Here is a 16884-nt window from a genome sequence, read left to right on the forward strand (position 1 = left end):
TGTGTTGATGAGTTGAACTACCAATTTTTACAGGGAATGATACTTTTGCCTGAAAGAATAACTGACACATGCTGACTACTCATGCTAAGGCATTTTGCAAATAACTTCTGAAACACAAACAAAATGAATCTATCACTTCTAAGCAAAGAGATTTCAGTATTGTTTCCATGATAAAAATTTAAGCTTTCAATCAAAAGTTGTAATTTTAGTAAAATCGCATCTATAGCACCCCACCCAAGAGAATTTCCTGAGGAGATTGATGGCAATATTGCCACCTGTGGAATTTTAATATGTTATAACAAAATGAATCATACTAGGAAGATGTATAGAATTTAAAAAGCAGTATCTTTCAATAGGAAATTATAAACTAATGTGTGGTAACAAACTGTGGTTAAACATAAAACATAAAATGTGTCACATTGTTGATTAACGTTTATCAAAATGTGACTTATAAGCTTTGGTTTATTATCAAACAAGAATATCCATACTACCTGAAAATTTTGTTTGAATTCTCTTTAGAAACACAAATAAACAATTCATTGGCATAAGGATGCCAGTGAATATGCTGGAACTGAGGGCATCATGGTCTCTCTAGTCTTTTTCTCCTATGGCTCTCAAGGTTCTACCATGTGAATCACATCTTCACATCAACATTTGTTCTAGTTAATTGGAAATTGAGTATTGAATATTTGTCTATCTTGGATGGCTTTAAAACTTGACCCTCAGATCTCCATATCCTGTTTATAGTCATGACTATAGTCATGAGCCATGGGCACCCAAATCATTGCCTAATATTGAGAATTATAACAAAAATATGTCAAATGCATCAGTGTACACCTGTAAGCACAGACTCTGGAGGCTAGGGTAGAAGAATTGTAAACTACAAGTTAGCCTGGTTTGAAGTAAACCAGGCTAGGTAGAAAGACCTGTATCCATCAATCAATGAATGAATAAAACAAAAATATAGAATATACAAACAGACATTCTTTGAAGTCTTTAGTATAAACATTTCACTCTTACACTGTTACGTAAAGATATTAGAGATTCAATGCTGCTATATTGGGAAAAAATCCATATACATAGCTGAATCATTTTATAAGGTTCAAATTCCTATATCTGCACAATAAATTAATTTCTAGCATTTAGAATCTAATAAAATATTTGCTGAAAGCATGAATAAATACATGGATGAATAAATGCACATTTGCTGTAGATAAATACTTTGAATAGCAGATCATAACTTTCGAAATCCTAAAGAAAATTACTAATAGGTCTAAATAAACCTATGATAAATTGTACAATACTGTAAAGTATAAAAGTGATTTTGAGGGATTCCTCAAATAGTTTGGGGCATAGAAATGATGATTCCTTCTAGAAGGAAGCAGAAATGCTTGCAAAGGGGTTTTGAAGATAATTTAGTGTATAAATGTTGCATGTATTTGAAATACAGAATGGTATCCTAGCTTTTATTCTGGATATAGTCTCAAGGTTGATATAAGATTATATGGAAATGAGTGTTATATCACAGTTGTAATTATTTTCAACATGCCATGGGAAACTGTAACTTTCTTTGTTGACAATCCTCTTGTATCCCTTTCCTGTGGTTGCCCCACACTACCACTGTGTCTCATCTGAGTACCCTGGATACTGTATATAGTGGTATTAGAACTAGGGAAGGGAAAGGGAATACTAAAATCGAGAAGCAAAGGATAAAAAGACAAACAACTCCAAAAGCAATACTTACAAAACCATTTGGTGTAAACCAACTGAACATCTCATGGAAGGAAAGGGAAAGGGGGAGAGGAGAAGGGGAGAAATGAGTGAGTGAGGAGGTAAAAAATTGTACAAGAAATGTACCCACCGCATTACGTATGAAACTGTAACCCCTCTGTACATCACTTTGACAATAAAGAAGTAATTCAGAAAAAGATTATATGGTAGTTCCATTTTGTTTTACTTTTTCACTTCTTTGTATAATTATTTTAATAAAAATTGTGAAATTCAGAATTGTGAGGAAAGATACTACTGGTAGAGAAAGAAATATGGGAGCTACTGGGACTGAGCAAAAACAGGAAAGCACCAGTGACCTTTGGTGACTTGTAGAATTTGACATGTTTAGCATCCCTGGGAAACTATCTGATAGTCACCTTGAATATAGAATGCCATTGCAAAATAATATCACCAAAAATTGGGGCAGAGTTTTAAAGGACCTTAGACACAATTCTCCAATTTTGTTTAAACTACGTTACCTTTCCATCTTAATAGTATATACCTGATGAACTTATTAATTCCCATAATTCTGTGGGTTATTTTTACCCAAAATGACTTCCCAGAGTTAAGTACATGTTAGTTTTGTAGAAGAATAAATAAAAGTTTTATATAATAATGTATCATCTCAAATAGACTGTAAATGTGTTTTTCACACAAAGGTAGAATAAGACCTTCAGCCTAGCCACAGCTCTAAATGTTTCCCCTTGGACATTTATACAGAAATGTGATTTAAACTCTGTTAATATATGATCACTACAATGTTAAAATGTTTCTTTTCTATTTTTTCCATAAGATCATTGTATGGCAATATGGCTCATGTTTGATTCTAACATTAAACACCAAATTCATGAGATCAACATCATTACTATTATTCCCTACAGTGTCCACAGAACCAAGTTGTGTGCCTGGTTCATAGTTGGTCCAATATAGTTTCTACATAAATTGGTGTAAAGAAGCAAATGTTCTACATCTGTGATTGCAGATTTTTTCATTATGGCTTTTGTAATCCCACCTAAAGTTTGCTTTTATAAACATCAGTGTTTATAGGTACTAACAGATAATTGGGTGTAACACATTTAGGATAGCTATGTCTATGTAATAGGTAATAGTTAATAGTTAAAAGATCAGAATCATAATCCTGATTTGTTTATTTAGCACAAAAAACAGACAGTAAATGATATTGTGCTTGACAACAACATGAATATTCAGAATATGAACGCTACTTAAAAATTTTCTGAGATGATCTTTACAGAAAGTTAAATGATTTTGCCTTCTCCACAGATTATATTATCCTTCAGTTAATTCATTTATAACTGCTTGGGTGCTATGGAGAATGCAAGCAGTGTAAGTCTGTAGAATGACTAAGTCAAAATCCAACAATTTGAGCACTAGGAGATAGGTACTTGCAAGGTGGTGGCCAAGTGGAGAGAGGTAGAAGAATGCATGGGGGGAAATAAATAGAATGCAGGCAAGAATGCACTGAATATACCACAGAACTGAGAAAAATAAAGGAAGGAGTGGGTGGAAAGTGGTGAGAATGTTAAAGGGATGACACAGATCAAGATGCAATGTATACTTAAAATGGTTTGTTAAACAGCAAAAATTCAAAATATAGCCTAAATATTAATAAAAGTAAGGAAAGGAGTTTGATGGAAGGGGTGGATAAGAATGTAAAAAGAGGTGAAATTGATGAAGAAGCACTGTATTCATAAACTGCTCTGTTGAAAGGTAACTTCTTTGTACAAGTACTTAAAGAAAATAAAAATGTATTTAAAAATAAAGTTAAATACTTATTGCAGTTACGGTCATATTTTTCTTGTCAAAATATCCTATCCATAGGAATGGAGAAACTATTCCAGTACTTTATAAGCTGTATCATCTGTCTCAAGTTCCCCTTTGTCCTTTCCATTCCACATACAACACTCATTTGTCCTGCCACTGGGATGCAAATGCGATCATATAACTCTGTATCTCAGAACTCTGATTATGGAACCCAATGGTGTTCAATTGAGAAGTAATTTATCCCTCTCAAGGAACCTTTGGCAGTGTCTGGAGATATTTTTGGTTACCACAACTGGGAGAGGAGACTCATTTGAATCCAGTGGGTCGAGACCCATGAGACAGCTAAACAGTCTACAGTTCAGATGATTGTCCCCCATGGCAAAGGACTTGCAAGTCCAAAATCTGAGTATGTGCTGAAGTTAGGAAAGGTAACCAGAGGACATACAGTTTACATGAAATCCACTTTCTACCCTTTCTCGCTCCAAAATAAAATACACTCTTGACTGTTGGACTATTGACTGTTAGACACATCTGACATGCACATGTGTAGTTGATTGACCATATTTTTCTGATGTGTCAGATGTATTTTATTTTTCTACAATCTCCTACCACTGGCAGAAGATTGACTTCACTTATTCATGTTTCCACTTGCCTACCATAGATATGAAATCTTGGCATGCCCTACTTTAAATACATACAACAACCATACTTGCCTGGGTAAGCTATTCAGTCTGCCCATTAAATGATTCTGTGTTTGTGTGTGCTGTAAAGTCATATTTGAATTCCCTAGGATGTAGTTCTCAAGCTCATGTTCTGAAATAACTCATAGCTTCCCAAATTCATGGCTCCCATTTGTGTTTCAATGTACCTATTACAACAGTCTGTGCAGAATAACATTTTATTAGCTTGCATTGTTTTTTTTTCTTTCAGCTCCCAAGATTTTTAAAAGATAAAGTGTATGCTTATACAATGCCGGGACATGCATTTAATCAACTTCTAGTTTATACTTTTAAGATTGTAATGTGAAGCTGCCATGTATCTAAAATTTTGGGCATGACAGGAATCACAAATTTATGCTAATTTTCTGACCTCATAAATTGAAGATAGAAGAAAGATAGATTCTTTTTAAGTTACAAGAATAACACTAATTAACCCAAAGGAAAGAAGGAGTGATGGGAGAGAATTATGAAAAGAGTGAGCTTCATCAAGATTTATTGCATGCACAAGCTAACTCTGAATTGAAATCCCTTTATGCAATTACTTAAGGATAACAAAAAATAAAAATGAAAATAAAATCAAGAAGATACCTGAGATAAAAACACTAACAGATAGAAGTTATTACTAGGGAATTATTATCTCCAAAATAATAAAATTGGGATAATTAGGAAAGGCTTGCTTGCATTTCTCTATATATATTCTGTTCTTTAAAGTAACACATAATGGCTTTTAAATTCAGAAAGGGAGATTAAAAATGAAAGCATACCTATACCCACATTTACAAAAACATGATTATTAACATTAAGATTGGATTTCTTTATTAGCATGTGGAATTGCTGGCACTTTCTACCTTTGCCATTAAGAAGAACAAATTCTTAGGGTGACTATTGAAATATAAACCAATTTGCATTTCTCCAAGCATTTTGAAATCATCTGATGATTTCAAAATGCACAGACCACTACATCAGAACTACAATTTATTTTTATTTATGCATTAATTTCAAAGCCCTACTGCATACCCATTTATATATAGCAAGGAGCTCATAATGTAGATATGTGCACATTTTAGATGGCACGTCAATTTAACCAGTCTACAGTCTTTTCTAATGCTCAGAAAGACACTACAATCGTGTCTTCATCATATTCTTTAATTCCTCTTCTCACAATTTTATGTTCTTTATTTAAATATTTTATGTGGAAGTCATTCCTGATCTCTCTATTAAAAAGTGACTTCTTGGGCTGGGAATATAGCCTAGTGGCAAGAGTGCCTGCCTCAGATACACAAGGCCCTAGGTTCGATTCCCCAGCACCACATATACAGAAAACGGCCAGAAGTGGCGCTGTGGCTCAAGTGGCAGAGTGCTAGCCTTGAGCGGGAAGAAGCCAGGGACAGTGCTCAGGCCCTGAGTCCAAGGCCCAGGACTGGCCAAAAAAAAAAAAAAAAGTGACTTCTTCAAAAGTGACTTCAGTGAATCCCCAGCCTCACACCCTTTGCTAGTTCTCATGTTAACATTTATAACTTTCAACAGGAAATATAATTTTTCTATAGTGCAAGGAAATCTTTTATATGGTCATAGGTACATGAAAGTGGTGAATACATTTTGCTAAGTCAATAAATATGGATTTTTGCACACTCTCTTATTTCTGACTCACTTGATCACATAAAATTTCCTGAGCATAGCATGAAAATTTGTACCTATTTTGTATCCTGTCACATCTGGTTTAGATGTTTTGCTCTCTTTGACTTCTCATTAATATTTCATTTATATTTCAAAAGCCAAGTCAAATGTCAGCTTCTCTGAACCTTTCGAGACTTCCTTGTGCAGAATAAATTATTCTCCATTGGGCTTTCTCCATTCATTTATGTATTCATTAGACAACTATTTATTAATTTTTCCAGGCTGCATACTAGGTACTGTGGGAGAATAAATGAGTCTTGATGAATATTTTACTGTGAGTGTTCTCAGGTTTCATTACAAATATTGATTCTGATATTTTTATATAGCTGCCACTATGGCTGTTGTATAAACGGATGGCGTGAATTATTCTATAGGAGGTTGCTGTGTTTCTAAATACTACATGGTATATCAGTGTCATGAAAAATGTATTGACATAAAATTAGAGTACCTACTCAAGGCTTTCACTCTACCATTTGAGCCATGCTTATACTTCCCAGAGTTTCTTATAGATGTCTTCAAATGAATATGAACATGGTTTCAACTTTTATCTAAGTCAGTCTCTGCTTCGTATCCTTACATTGTCTGAATCCTTAGCTGAATATTTCCACTGTAATTATTATTATTATTTTTTTTTGGCCAGTCCTGGGTCTTGGACTCAGGGCCTGAGCCCTGTCCCTGGCTTCTTCCTGCTCAAGGATAGCACTCTGCCACTTGAGCCACAGCGCCGCTTCTGGCCGTTTTCTGTATATGTGGTGCTGGGGAATCGAACCTAGGGCCTCGTGTATCCGAGGCAGGCACTCTTGCCACTAGGCTATATCCCCAGCCCCCACTGTAATTATTTTTAAAGAAATTATATGCATATCATGTAGAAGAGAGAAATATTTTTCAACCTGAAAAACATTATATATAATATGTCGTGTGTGTGTGTGTGTGTGTGTGTGTGTGTGTGTGTGTGTGCTACTCCGGAGACTAGAACTCATGCTCTGGCCGCTGTCCCTGAGCTGTTTTACTCAAGGCTATCTCACTCTACCACTTGAACCATAGCTTCACTTCTGACTTTTTGTGGCTCTTTGCAGATAAGAGTCTCTTGGACTCTCCTGCCCAGTATGGCTTGGAGTTGTGGTTCTTAGTTTTCAGTTTTCTGAGTATCTAGGATTACAGCTGTGAGCCAGTGGTATCTTGTTCATCTTTGGTACATTTGTTTGTTCATTCTATAAATTACTGCTTTTCTCTGGGCTAGAAGAACATAGAAGTCAGGCTGATTGAAACATATTTTAAAGATTTTCTCCTAGAGTACTCAGAGTACTTACTTTAGTAGACAACTTAGACGTGTCATTTGATCAATAATTTAAAATGAGTTATGCTTCTCTTCATAGAGGAGTGTTAAGATTTTCACTTTTGTCATCGAGTGCAACTAGGGAGTTGATAATTGTGTACCCACAAAGGCTACTTCTTTGTGGGTTCATGCTCCTGGCTCTGCACCATTTCCTTTTCTTTCCCTATCATATCTCTCTAACGTGGCAGTAGTCTTGATCTTTTTATTGGTCAATCAATCTTGCTAGTGATTTCATCTTTGAACTTATTGTTTGATATGAAGACAGGTGTGTAGGATTTTTCTTGCTATAACAAGCTCATAGTTGGTTGAAAAAGGAGCTGTCAATGTCTAGCAGCTATATTCAAGATAATTTGAGATTTAAGTTCACTTTTGCTCTCGTGCTATATTCTTATACACTATTCTTTGTGAACATTTCAGCAATAACTCCTTTAGTTTTATTAAGATTGTACTGAAGATAAAAATTTTAAATGATAAGTTGTAGTTTGTTAACTGATTCCTGAAGAAGCTGCAATGAAATATTAGCTATTACTATTCCTTAATGGAAATATTAGCCTTTTTAAATTTGAGAATACTTAGATATTAATTTGAATTCTGTCTAAAGCAATTTTTTTACTATATCAAAATGTATACTAATTGGCAAGGGCTTTTTTAATCTTTTTAAATAAACTTTTAGGTATAAAATGTATCTGAACTATAATTTCCATCTTAAATATGTTACTTTAAATTATGTTGTATTTAATTTAGCAGATTTAATGTGTCCCAGAGCCTATTTTTGTTGGAAGAATTATCAGTGGTGATTTAGCTTGTAAAAAATTTGGGTTCAGAACTATGAGATTGAGAAAAAAAAATCTTTCCCATTTTTATGCTTATAAGTTTTCACTTAGATGTTTTTTACCTCTAAAATCACACACAATTCAACCAAACATATAATTCAGTTGAGGAAGAAATGATACTGGAAGATGAAGGATTAGCTTCCTATGTCAGTCAGGCACAAGAGGTAGAGAAATGCAAATGTTGAAATTGTAGAATACTGGAAGAGCTTACCTTAATTCACCTTAAAGTATAGATGTAAAATCAATCTGCACTAGAGAAGCAGAATTTCTTAGTAACTTCTTCAGATACTTGTATGTGTAGCAGCAAACACAGTGACAAATCAGATACATACTGAGCCCATTAGCACCTGACAATGATGCTGACTTAAGTGAGTATTGAATGGGTATGTTTGTCTTGGAGCCATTCATCAGGTAAAAGACAACTCTGATCCATAGTTTAATAGAATTCACCATTTTTTTACCTTCAATAGAGATATATCAGGAACAATACTACAGAACTTTTTCTTTTTATTATTATTATTTTATTATTATTATTATTATTTTTTGCCAGTTCTGATGCTTGGACTCAAGGCCTGAGCACTGTCCCTGGCTTCTTTTTGCCCAAGGCTAGCACTCTGCCACTTGAGCCACAGCGCCACTTCTGGCCATTTTCTGTATACGTGGTGCTGGGGAATCGAACCCAGGGCTTTCGTGTATAGAAGGCAAGCACTCTTGCCACTACGCCATATTCCCAGCCCCCAGAATTTGTTTTTTATTTAAAATTATTTGAATTTTTTCACCAACTAGTACAGTTGTTAATTGATTCCTTTCAAAGTAAGATTGCCAAATTCAGGAAACATATAACATAATAAGTATTTTATTTGAAAATTGATTTTCATAGACATATTTTTCTGGCAAATTTTCTTAAAAAAGAATAAAAGGACACACTATCACCCAGTATTGGTGTGAAAATGTGAACCTTATGGTTTAGAAGGCTGAGAAAAGGGCATTTTATTTGTAGTTTACTTTGAATTCTAATACACTCTGCAGGAATTGTCTGGATGCTTTGGTGATTTGGTTTAATTTTTAGAATCCTAAAATCTGAGCTTGTGACTGAGGCATGATCTCATTTTGCTTCTACTCTTGTCCACAAAATGACACCGTAGTAACATGGAACAAAAAATAAGAATGGGGAAAAGAATCTAAATAACTTATCATTTGCCATACAACATTGGTACTGATTTGAATCATTTCAAACACGCCATGAAACTTGTATTTCTAGTATTATAAAGGGGTCTTAGGATAAAGTCCATTTTAATTTTGCTCTTAGGAGCTATATCTTATCCTTTCATCTGTATTGGAGAAATATTTTTGTAACTTATAATTATAGTTTTGTCTTCTGCAGTAACAAGGCAAAAATACTCCTTTTTATTCTCTCAATCTTTTATTTAGGAAGAATAGTAATGAAAAATAAATGTATAGGGTGATGTCAGAGTAAGCATTGGGTAGTAAAGAACTTGGCCTTCCTTTCTCTAAAACCTTTTGAATTTTTCAGCAATGTAAGTGTTGCTATTCATGGTGGCTGGTGAGGGTTCATGTTAGTAAGACGAGTTATGATTAGTTTGCACTGATGAAGACATTCAAGATGGACCTGACCTTTTGTGAAAGACTGTGCAAGTCACTGGGCTTTGAGGAATATGAACATATCACAAAGTGTCTAGTATTGGAGGAGGACAATAGCTTACCTCATGACTCATTCAATGGATGCCAAGTAAATGCAATACAACTGAGTAAAAAAACTGGTCCACCAAAGCTTGATTGGGCTTATTCTGTTGCTATTATATGATGAAGTGCAGGGAAAGCAGATACTCTAAAGATCTTGTACTATGAATAGCTTCTTACAGCCAGTCCTTATGTTGTATTCTTTGGCTATAATAAAATTCTAATTCTAAATATAGCACTTCCTGACTCTTAGATTTGTTCTAGTGCAAAACATTCTCGAAGGAATACTAAGAATTCCTAAATGGTAAACAAGTTACTGGAAACTGAGGATGACCTGAGGATATACAATCATGAAACTGTCATATGGAGATCTAATGGCCTGAACTTAGGTGTTAAAGCTCAGCAGGCTCACAGAAAGGTTATTGATTTTAGGTAATTAAACAAGACAAGAAAGGATACGTCCAGTCATTGGTATTTAAAAAAAAATTTAAAAGATGAACCACTGAGGTGAGATTTGATCTGAAATCACAAATATCAGAAAGATCAGAATCAGAAATGAACAATTAGAGGTGAAATCTTCTAGGTAAAAGAAAGCAGAAATGTTCATGTTATAAAGATGTTTGTGGAAATGAAAGAAAGAAGCTTACTGAGGATGGAGTAGAAGGAAACTGATGGGGAGGAGAGAGGGAGAGAAAGAGAGACAGAGGGAAAGAGAGAGAGACAGAGAGAGAAAGAGAGAGAGAGACAGAGAGAGAGACAGAGAGAGAGAGAGTTTTTACAGTGTGGCAGAAATGGTATTCTGCTCACCAAAATCCTTTACATTGTGATTTTCCCAGTAGCTCTTACAGCAGTAATAGTGCAACTAAATTCTAGCTGAGGAAAAGCAAGGAGAAACACTGTGTGCATTCTTTCTAGCACAAGATTCGCCTTTTTGGAAATCTAGATGCAAAGTAATGTTGGAGACACTGGGAATGTTACATCAAGGAGATGAAACAGATTTGTATTCCTAAATGGCTACTTAGAATGTTTTCATTTTTTGCTCATGAAAAGCACAATGTATAATGAACAAAATGCCACTGTTTAATGTCATTACAAATTTGAAAGTTGACCCTAGTCTAATAGCCTATTGCTTAGTCAAATGTAAATAAGTGTCACTGGCTTTTACAAAACTTTTCTTACTATAAGACTTTTAGTGGCAGATAGCTTTTCTTCTTAGAGTTGAGAATAGTGTGTACTTAAACAATTCTCTTTCTTGAGGCATGAATTTTAGTAAATGTTAGGAATTAGTGCCAGTATGAAATGAATCAGACTATAACTGCAATGGACATTATGACAGCAAATTAGACAGGATCTGAGAACCAGAGACTTTATCAATGTCAGAACAAAGAAAGAATACATACATCAAGTGAAGCACTGACAATTGCTACCAGAAATGAAACAATATCCTTAGCTCCTTATTCTTGGGTGTTAGCTTGGAAACGTTAGGTTTAGCTAAGACATGAGCTTCAGTGGGTAAATAATAATCACAAAATTATTAAATATCAAATCTATTCTAGGCTCTGACTTTGGGCATTACATTTCCTAAAATTTTAATTATCCAAAACTTACTGTGCTGAAGTAACTATAGCATAATTAGGTACTGAGATTTCAAAGGACTGAATTTGAATCGCTGGTGAATGTTGATCAACTTTTACACTGTTGAACTTAGATTAGAACCCCCTTTTACTGATTCCACTAACTTCCATTTTTCTACAAATTAATGGTTTTCTAACACTAAAATCAGTAACAAACAAACAAACAAACAAACAAATAAAGCTCACTTGTCAGTGATCAGATGACTCTATGTGGAGGACAAACCTCTTTTGTCAAGTTCCCAGAAGGCTCCTTAAGAAAATATGGTTACAAAGACTATCTAACAGATGATGGTTTCCTTTTTATTTTTTTTTATGGTGTTTGCAAATATATAGCTTATCAGATACTTCAGGTTTGTAAGTATTAAAAGGAATTATGGTAAAGCAATATTCTGTTTCCACTTATGAGGTACTAGTAATTTTTTCTTTTTTTAGGAAGTAGTTTGCCAGGAATTCTGAAAAAAGAAATAATGAAAACTTTCATTTGATCATCATTTTTTTTCCCGGTCTTTTTGTATAGGCTTCACTTTATAGAAAATAAAATAAGAACTCAGAGAGTTTACTTGTTTGACATTACAGAAAGTCTGTGGGAGAAATCAAATTTGTGTTGAGTCAATCCAAATATAAAAATCTATTTTGTCCTTTAAAAGTTTGAATTTTGAGCAAATTGACTTTCACATGGGAACATGGCATTTTAATTACTAAAACTGAAGATAAATTTTTATTTTCCAGGATGATAGATGAGTAGCTCTTCTCCACTCACTGAATTATTCATTCGGCATGCATTTATTTTATTATATACTAAATAGATACCAGATATTCTTAAGCTGTAAAATTTAAACCAGTGAATACAGACAAATTTTGAGAATCCAGTGGAGTTTATATGTAGAAAAGGAAGCAAAATAAACAAAATTGTATTATGCATAAAATATACAAAAATGTATTATATTAGTTCAATTTACAAATACATATTAAATGTAAAATTCTGAATATATGATAATACCACATTTTTAGAGTCAGCATTAGAGTTTGAACTTAGGGTTTTGTGTTTCTACAAAGGCATTATACCACTTGAGCTTGGCTCAAATCTAGTTTTTAAAAAAATAAATCTGCTAAATGGATTTTGTACTTCAATGGACACAAAACTCTATTATTTCAGGAAATTAAGTAGTAAGAGAATTATAATATTATTTGATCTTAACGTGAGTTGCTAGGCCAGATAGATATTATTAAGATACTATTAAGATACTATTAAGGACAAGGAAAAAATAAATACAATAAAATATTCTCTGTAAAAGGAAATAAAAGAATCCAGTAAAGTTGTTTTGATTGCTATAGGAATTCTTTGAAATTAATATTCCATAAGTAGTTACAGGATTTTATACCTAAACTATTGATACTCTTGGATATATTGTGTTATGAAGTTATCTTCTTTCTCTTTGGACAGATTAAGCATGTTCAGAGTCCATTAACTGCATATGAAAAACCAAATACATTTTAATAAAAATAAAAGATACATCATGAATGAAAACTTTTTCTAGGAGAGTATCTGAAGCTGCTTGAATATCTCTTTAAAATATTCTTGAAGAATATGATTCCTGTTAGATTTAAGCACAGTCACTTTGGATTGGAAATTATGGATTTTAAGGGACAATGCATACCATCACCACCATTTCTAATCCTCGCTTTGTTTCATAGAACCAAAACCAGGTACAAACAATTTAATGTCATTTAACAAATTTTTTTAGTTCAAATCACAATGGAATATGGCCCACTGGTCCTTCTTCAAGTTTGCTTAGAATTCAATTTACTTTACATTTGCTTTTAACTATAGAAAATATAGTAATCAATATGTCACTATGATAGTGGCTTAATGTAATGTGATTTCTCCTTTTTATTTATCATTGTTTCAAAAACTGGATTTCTTATCTTTTCCTATTTCTTTTCCAGTGAAAGAAAAATATCTTCAAGTAATAGGAAAGTCATCCTTTAGCTCTGCTTTCCCCATTAAGGAAACGTAATAGCACGTGTAAAATTACTCTGCCCAAGGGATTGTTATTAGAAAGCTCTTTGAATTTACTGTGAAGTAAACAAACAGAAAAGACATGTAAACATGATAGGAAAAAAAGCTCAAATTATTAGCTTTGAAGTTTCATATCTGAGATAAAAGGAAGTCTCTACATTTCATTTTTTCTGTGATTAGGTGAGTTATTTTACATTTAAAGCAGTGGTAACTAATATGAATATTTTTGCAGTATTTTTAATAGGAAAGCTTCAAAGTGCCTGGATTATGTTTTATATTTTATGTCACAATATATAATTTGATTTGTTCAGAATTTTCTCTCTTTAATTTTTATCTCAGAGAGTGGCAAAGCAACATTACTTAAATATGGTATCTGTAAATTTTTAATAGAATATATTATTAGAAAAATACTAAAATATATTTAAATGTGAATTTATTTTCACATTACCTATGGTGATTTCATTTTGTTTTCATGAAATTATATGAAAAATACAACATTGCATTAGTCTTTTCCAAATATGACAATAATAGGCTTTTTTCAATATTAATTCAATATTACAAACAAATAGCATTTATATTTATTGACAATAAGAGAGCACCTTTTTATTGTCAGGATGATGTACAGAGGGCTACAACTACATGCTTAAGGTAGTGATTACATATCTTGCCATACCAGTTATCCCCCTCCTCGTTTTTCTCCATCCTTTCCTCCCCCCTGATCCCTCCCCCTACTCCCTTGCTTTCTTGATTATTTTTTCAAAGACCAAAACATGAATTAAAATAAACAAACAGAGATCTTATTCTTAATGTCCATTGTCCCTTTAGTCTACAGTGCTTATGTCCTCTATGATTAATAACTGTAAAACCATTCCTTCCAGATCAGGTGATATATTATATTTATATATATATACATATATACATGAGAGTACATATTTTTAAAATGCAGTCATATAAATAAAAATATGAAACACCTTTTGTAAGGTATATTTACACATTCCCGGGAAAATGATGTTGAGCTGGTACTGTTTTCAGTTCCAGCAGGTTTGGGATACCACTCTTTAACCCATCAGTGGATCTCAGGGCAAATTCTCTACCTCAGCCTCTTCATGTTGGGCACATTTTGAAAATCTCTTTGGTTTTGACAATTAAGCTGAGACACATGTCCAAAAAACAGTACCTTTCAATCCCCCAGATGCAAAAGTGTTAACCCAATGGGTCAACAGTGCCAAACCTGAGAAATCCTAAATTAAAGAAGCTACTGCTATCACCCTTTGAAGCTCAATTCAAAAGTTTTACAGAATCATTTTTTAGTATAACATCTACCAACAACACTATATCATATGTTTAATATTTTATACTAACTACTTTGGAGAAATAATTATAAAAACTCAAATACTGAGTGACTAATAATTTAAAAAGGCATTTTTTTTGAACCTCTTATTCTCATGCATCCTTGTCCTGCCTCAGACACTATACCAACTCCTGGTAAAGTTTCCATTATGTAACCATAGAGAGTCATGGCACATGCTAAGAAATTATAATGAGAAAACAGACTATTTGAATATATGACCATAAGCTCTTTCACATTTTCAAGTTTTTTGAAAATAACCTACATGGAAATGAGAGCCATTTAAAGTTTTCATAGAAATAGCTGACTTTCTAAAACACTACCATTCATCCATTAGAAATGTGAAAGAACAATGTGTATTCAAAGTGCTTTCTGTTAAATATATATTATCAGTGTGGCACTCAGAAGCATGTAAGATAAATTAAATTAAATGGCTAATGATATTACAAAACCGAAAAGGAATATGCAAAATATGGTGATTTGGGTATTATTGGGCATCTATTTCTTTTTTGTTTAATGAACACAACTGTGTCCCAGTATTCTTCCACTAAGATGTAGAGCCAACCAAATGTATTTCCACATTAAAAAAGATAAAATTCAAGTGATCAGCCAGTGGCTCATGCCTGTTAACCAAGCTATTCAGGAGGCTATGATTTGAGGATCCTAGTTCGAAGCCATCTCAGGCAAGAAAGTATGTGAGACTGTTATCTCTGATTCAGGGAATCCAGGGAAATCCAGAAGTGGAACTGTTTGCTCAAGTGGTAGAGCACTAGCCTTGAGTCCAAGAGATTCCAGCCTCAGAGTTAAAGCCTAAGTTCTAGGGTGAAAGAAGGACAAAATTCTAATGATGTATCCATTCATTTATTGAACATATATTGATCACCAATTTCTCTGTAACATAACATCTATATTTAAAGGGTCTTCACACAAGTGCATCACAATGGATAGAAATATTTCATGAAGGCAAGGCAATTTAGATGTAAATATTACTTAGTGGTGGGTTGAATGCTGTACTTTCAAATATTATACCAGAGACTGAATGTTCAGGGTTAATAAATATTAGTCCAATTAACCAATAAATTAATGAATGCCTGTGACATGACTGGCATTCACCATACATATTGAAATTCATCAGGTACATTGACGTATTCAGACATGATAAAAGGTCATCAGAGATGACACAGACGATTTGATGTGCGTTTCATCTAATCAAAATTTTATAAAAAAATGTGTAGGAAATTCAAGGAGTAAATGAATAATTAAATTAAAGATGCTATATTTGTGTTTTTGCAAAATTGAGTTTTTAAAAGAGAACGAAGTATGTTGAAACATTGAGTGGTTAATTTCCCTGTTGGTCTGTTTGTTTGTTGCTCAAAAGAAAGGCTAAGAGTAGCAGTGCCCACTGAGTTTCCATTTGAAGACAGCAGCTTCAAAGTGGAAAAAATCAGAGAGAAGGAGGAAAAGAAAGATTAGGAAGGAGGGATATGAGAAGTGAGATGGGAGGAAAAAAACAGAAAAGAGACAATGAGAAAGAGACAGAGATAGGCAGAGACCCACGGAGAGGCATTAGAAAACAAACATGGGTAATATGTCTCCACTATGATAAATGGAATAAGAGTCAAGGGAAAATTATTCTTGAAAGAAATAATTGGTTCAGAGTGACAAATAATGAAACCAAATCAAAGGTGAGACATGCAGAAAATCCATTGTAATTTTCATTAGGAAATCCAATACTTGACACAAATTTGTTGGGTAATAGAAAGAAGGGACAGAGGTTAAGAGGAAGTTTCACACTAAAAAAAAAAGAGTGTGAGGTTTATTATGTTTCCACCATGATTTTCCTGGTTCACTGCCTCATTGTATTTTACTTGGGGTACAGCCATAGCCTCCTAAACAGTCTTTCTCTGGCACAATTCCTTTTAGGCACAGCTGCAGAATAAATCTTGACAAAGCTCAATGTTGAATATAGTCCTCTGCTTCAAAGCTATCACTGACTCATCATTACTTATAGTTCTGAATTTTCATCCAAGCTCCCAAAAACCTTTTATTATCTGCTTCAGATCT

The sequence above is a fragment of the Perognathus longimembris genome, chromosome 1 (genome assembly GCF_023159225.1).
Source record: "Perognathus longimembris pacificus isolate PPM17 chromosome 1, ASM2315922v1, whole genome shotgun sequence".
Classification (NCBI taxonomy): Eukaryota; Metazoa; Chordata; class Mammalia; order Rodentia; family Heteromyidae; genus Perognathus; species Perognathus longimembris.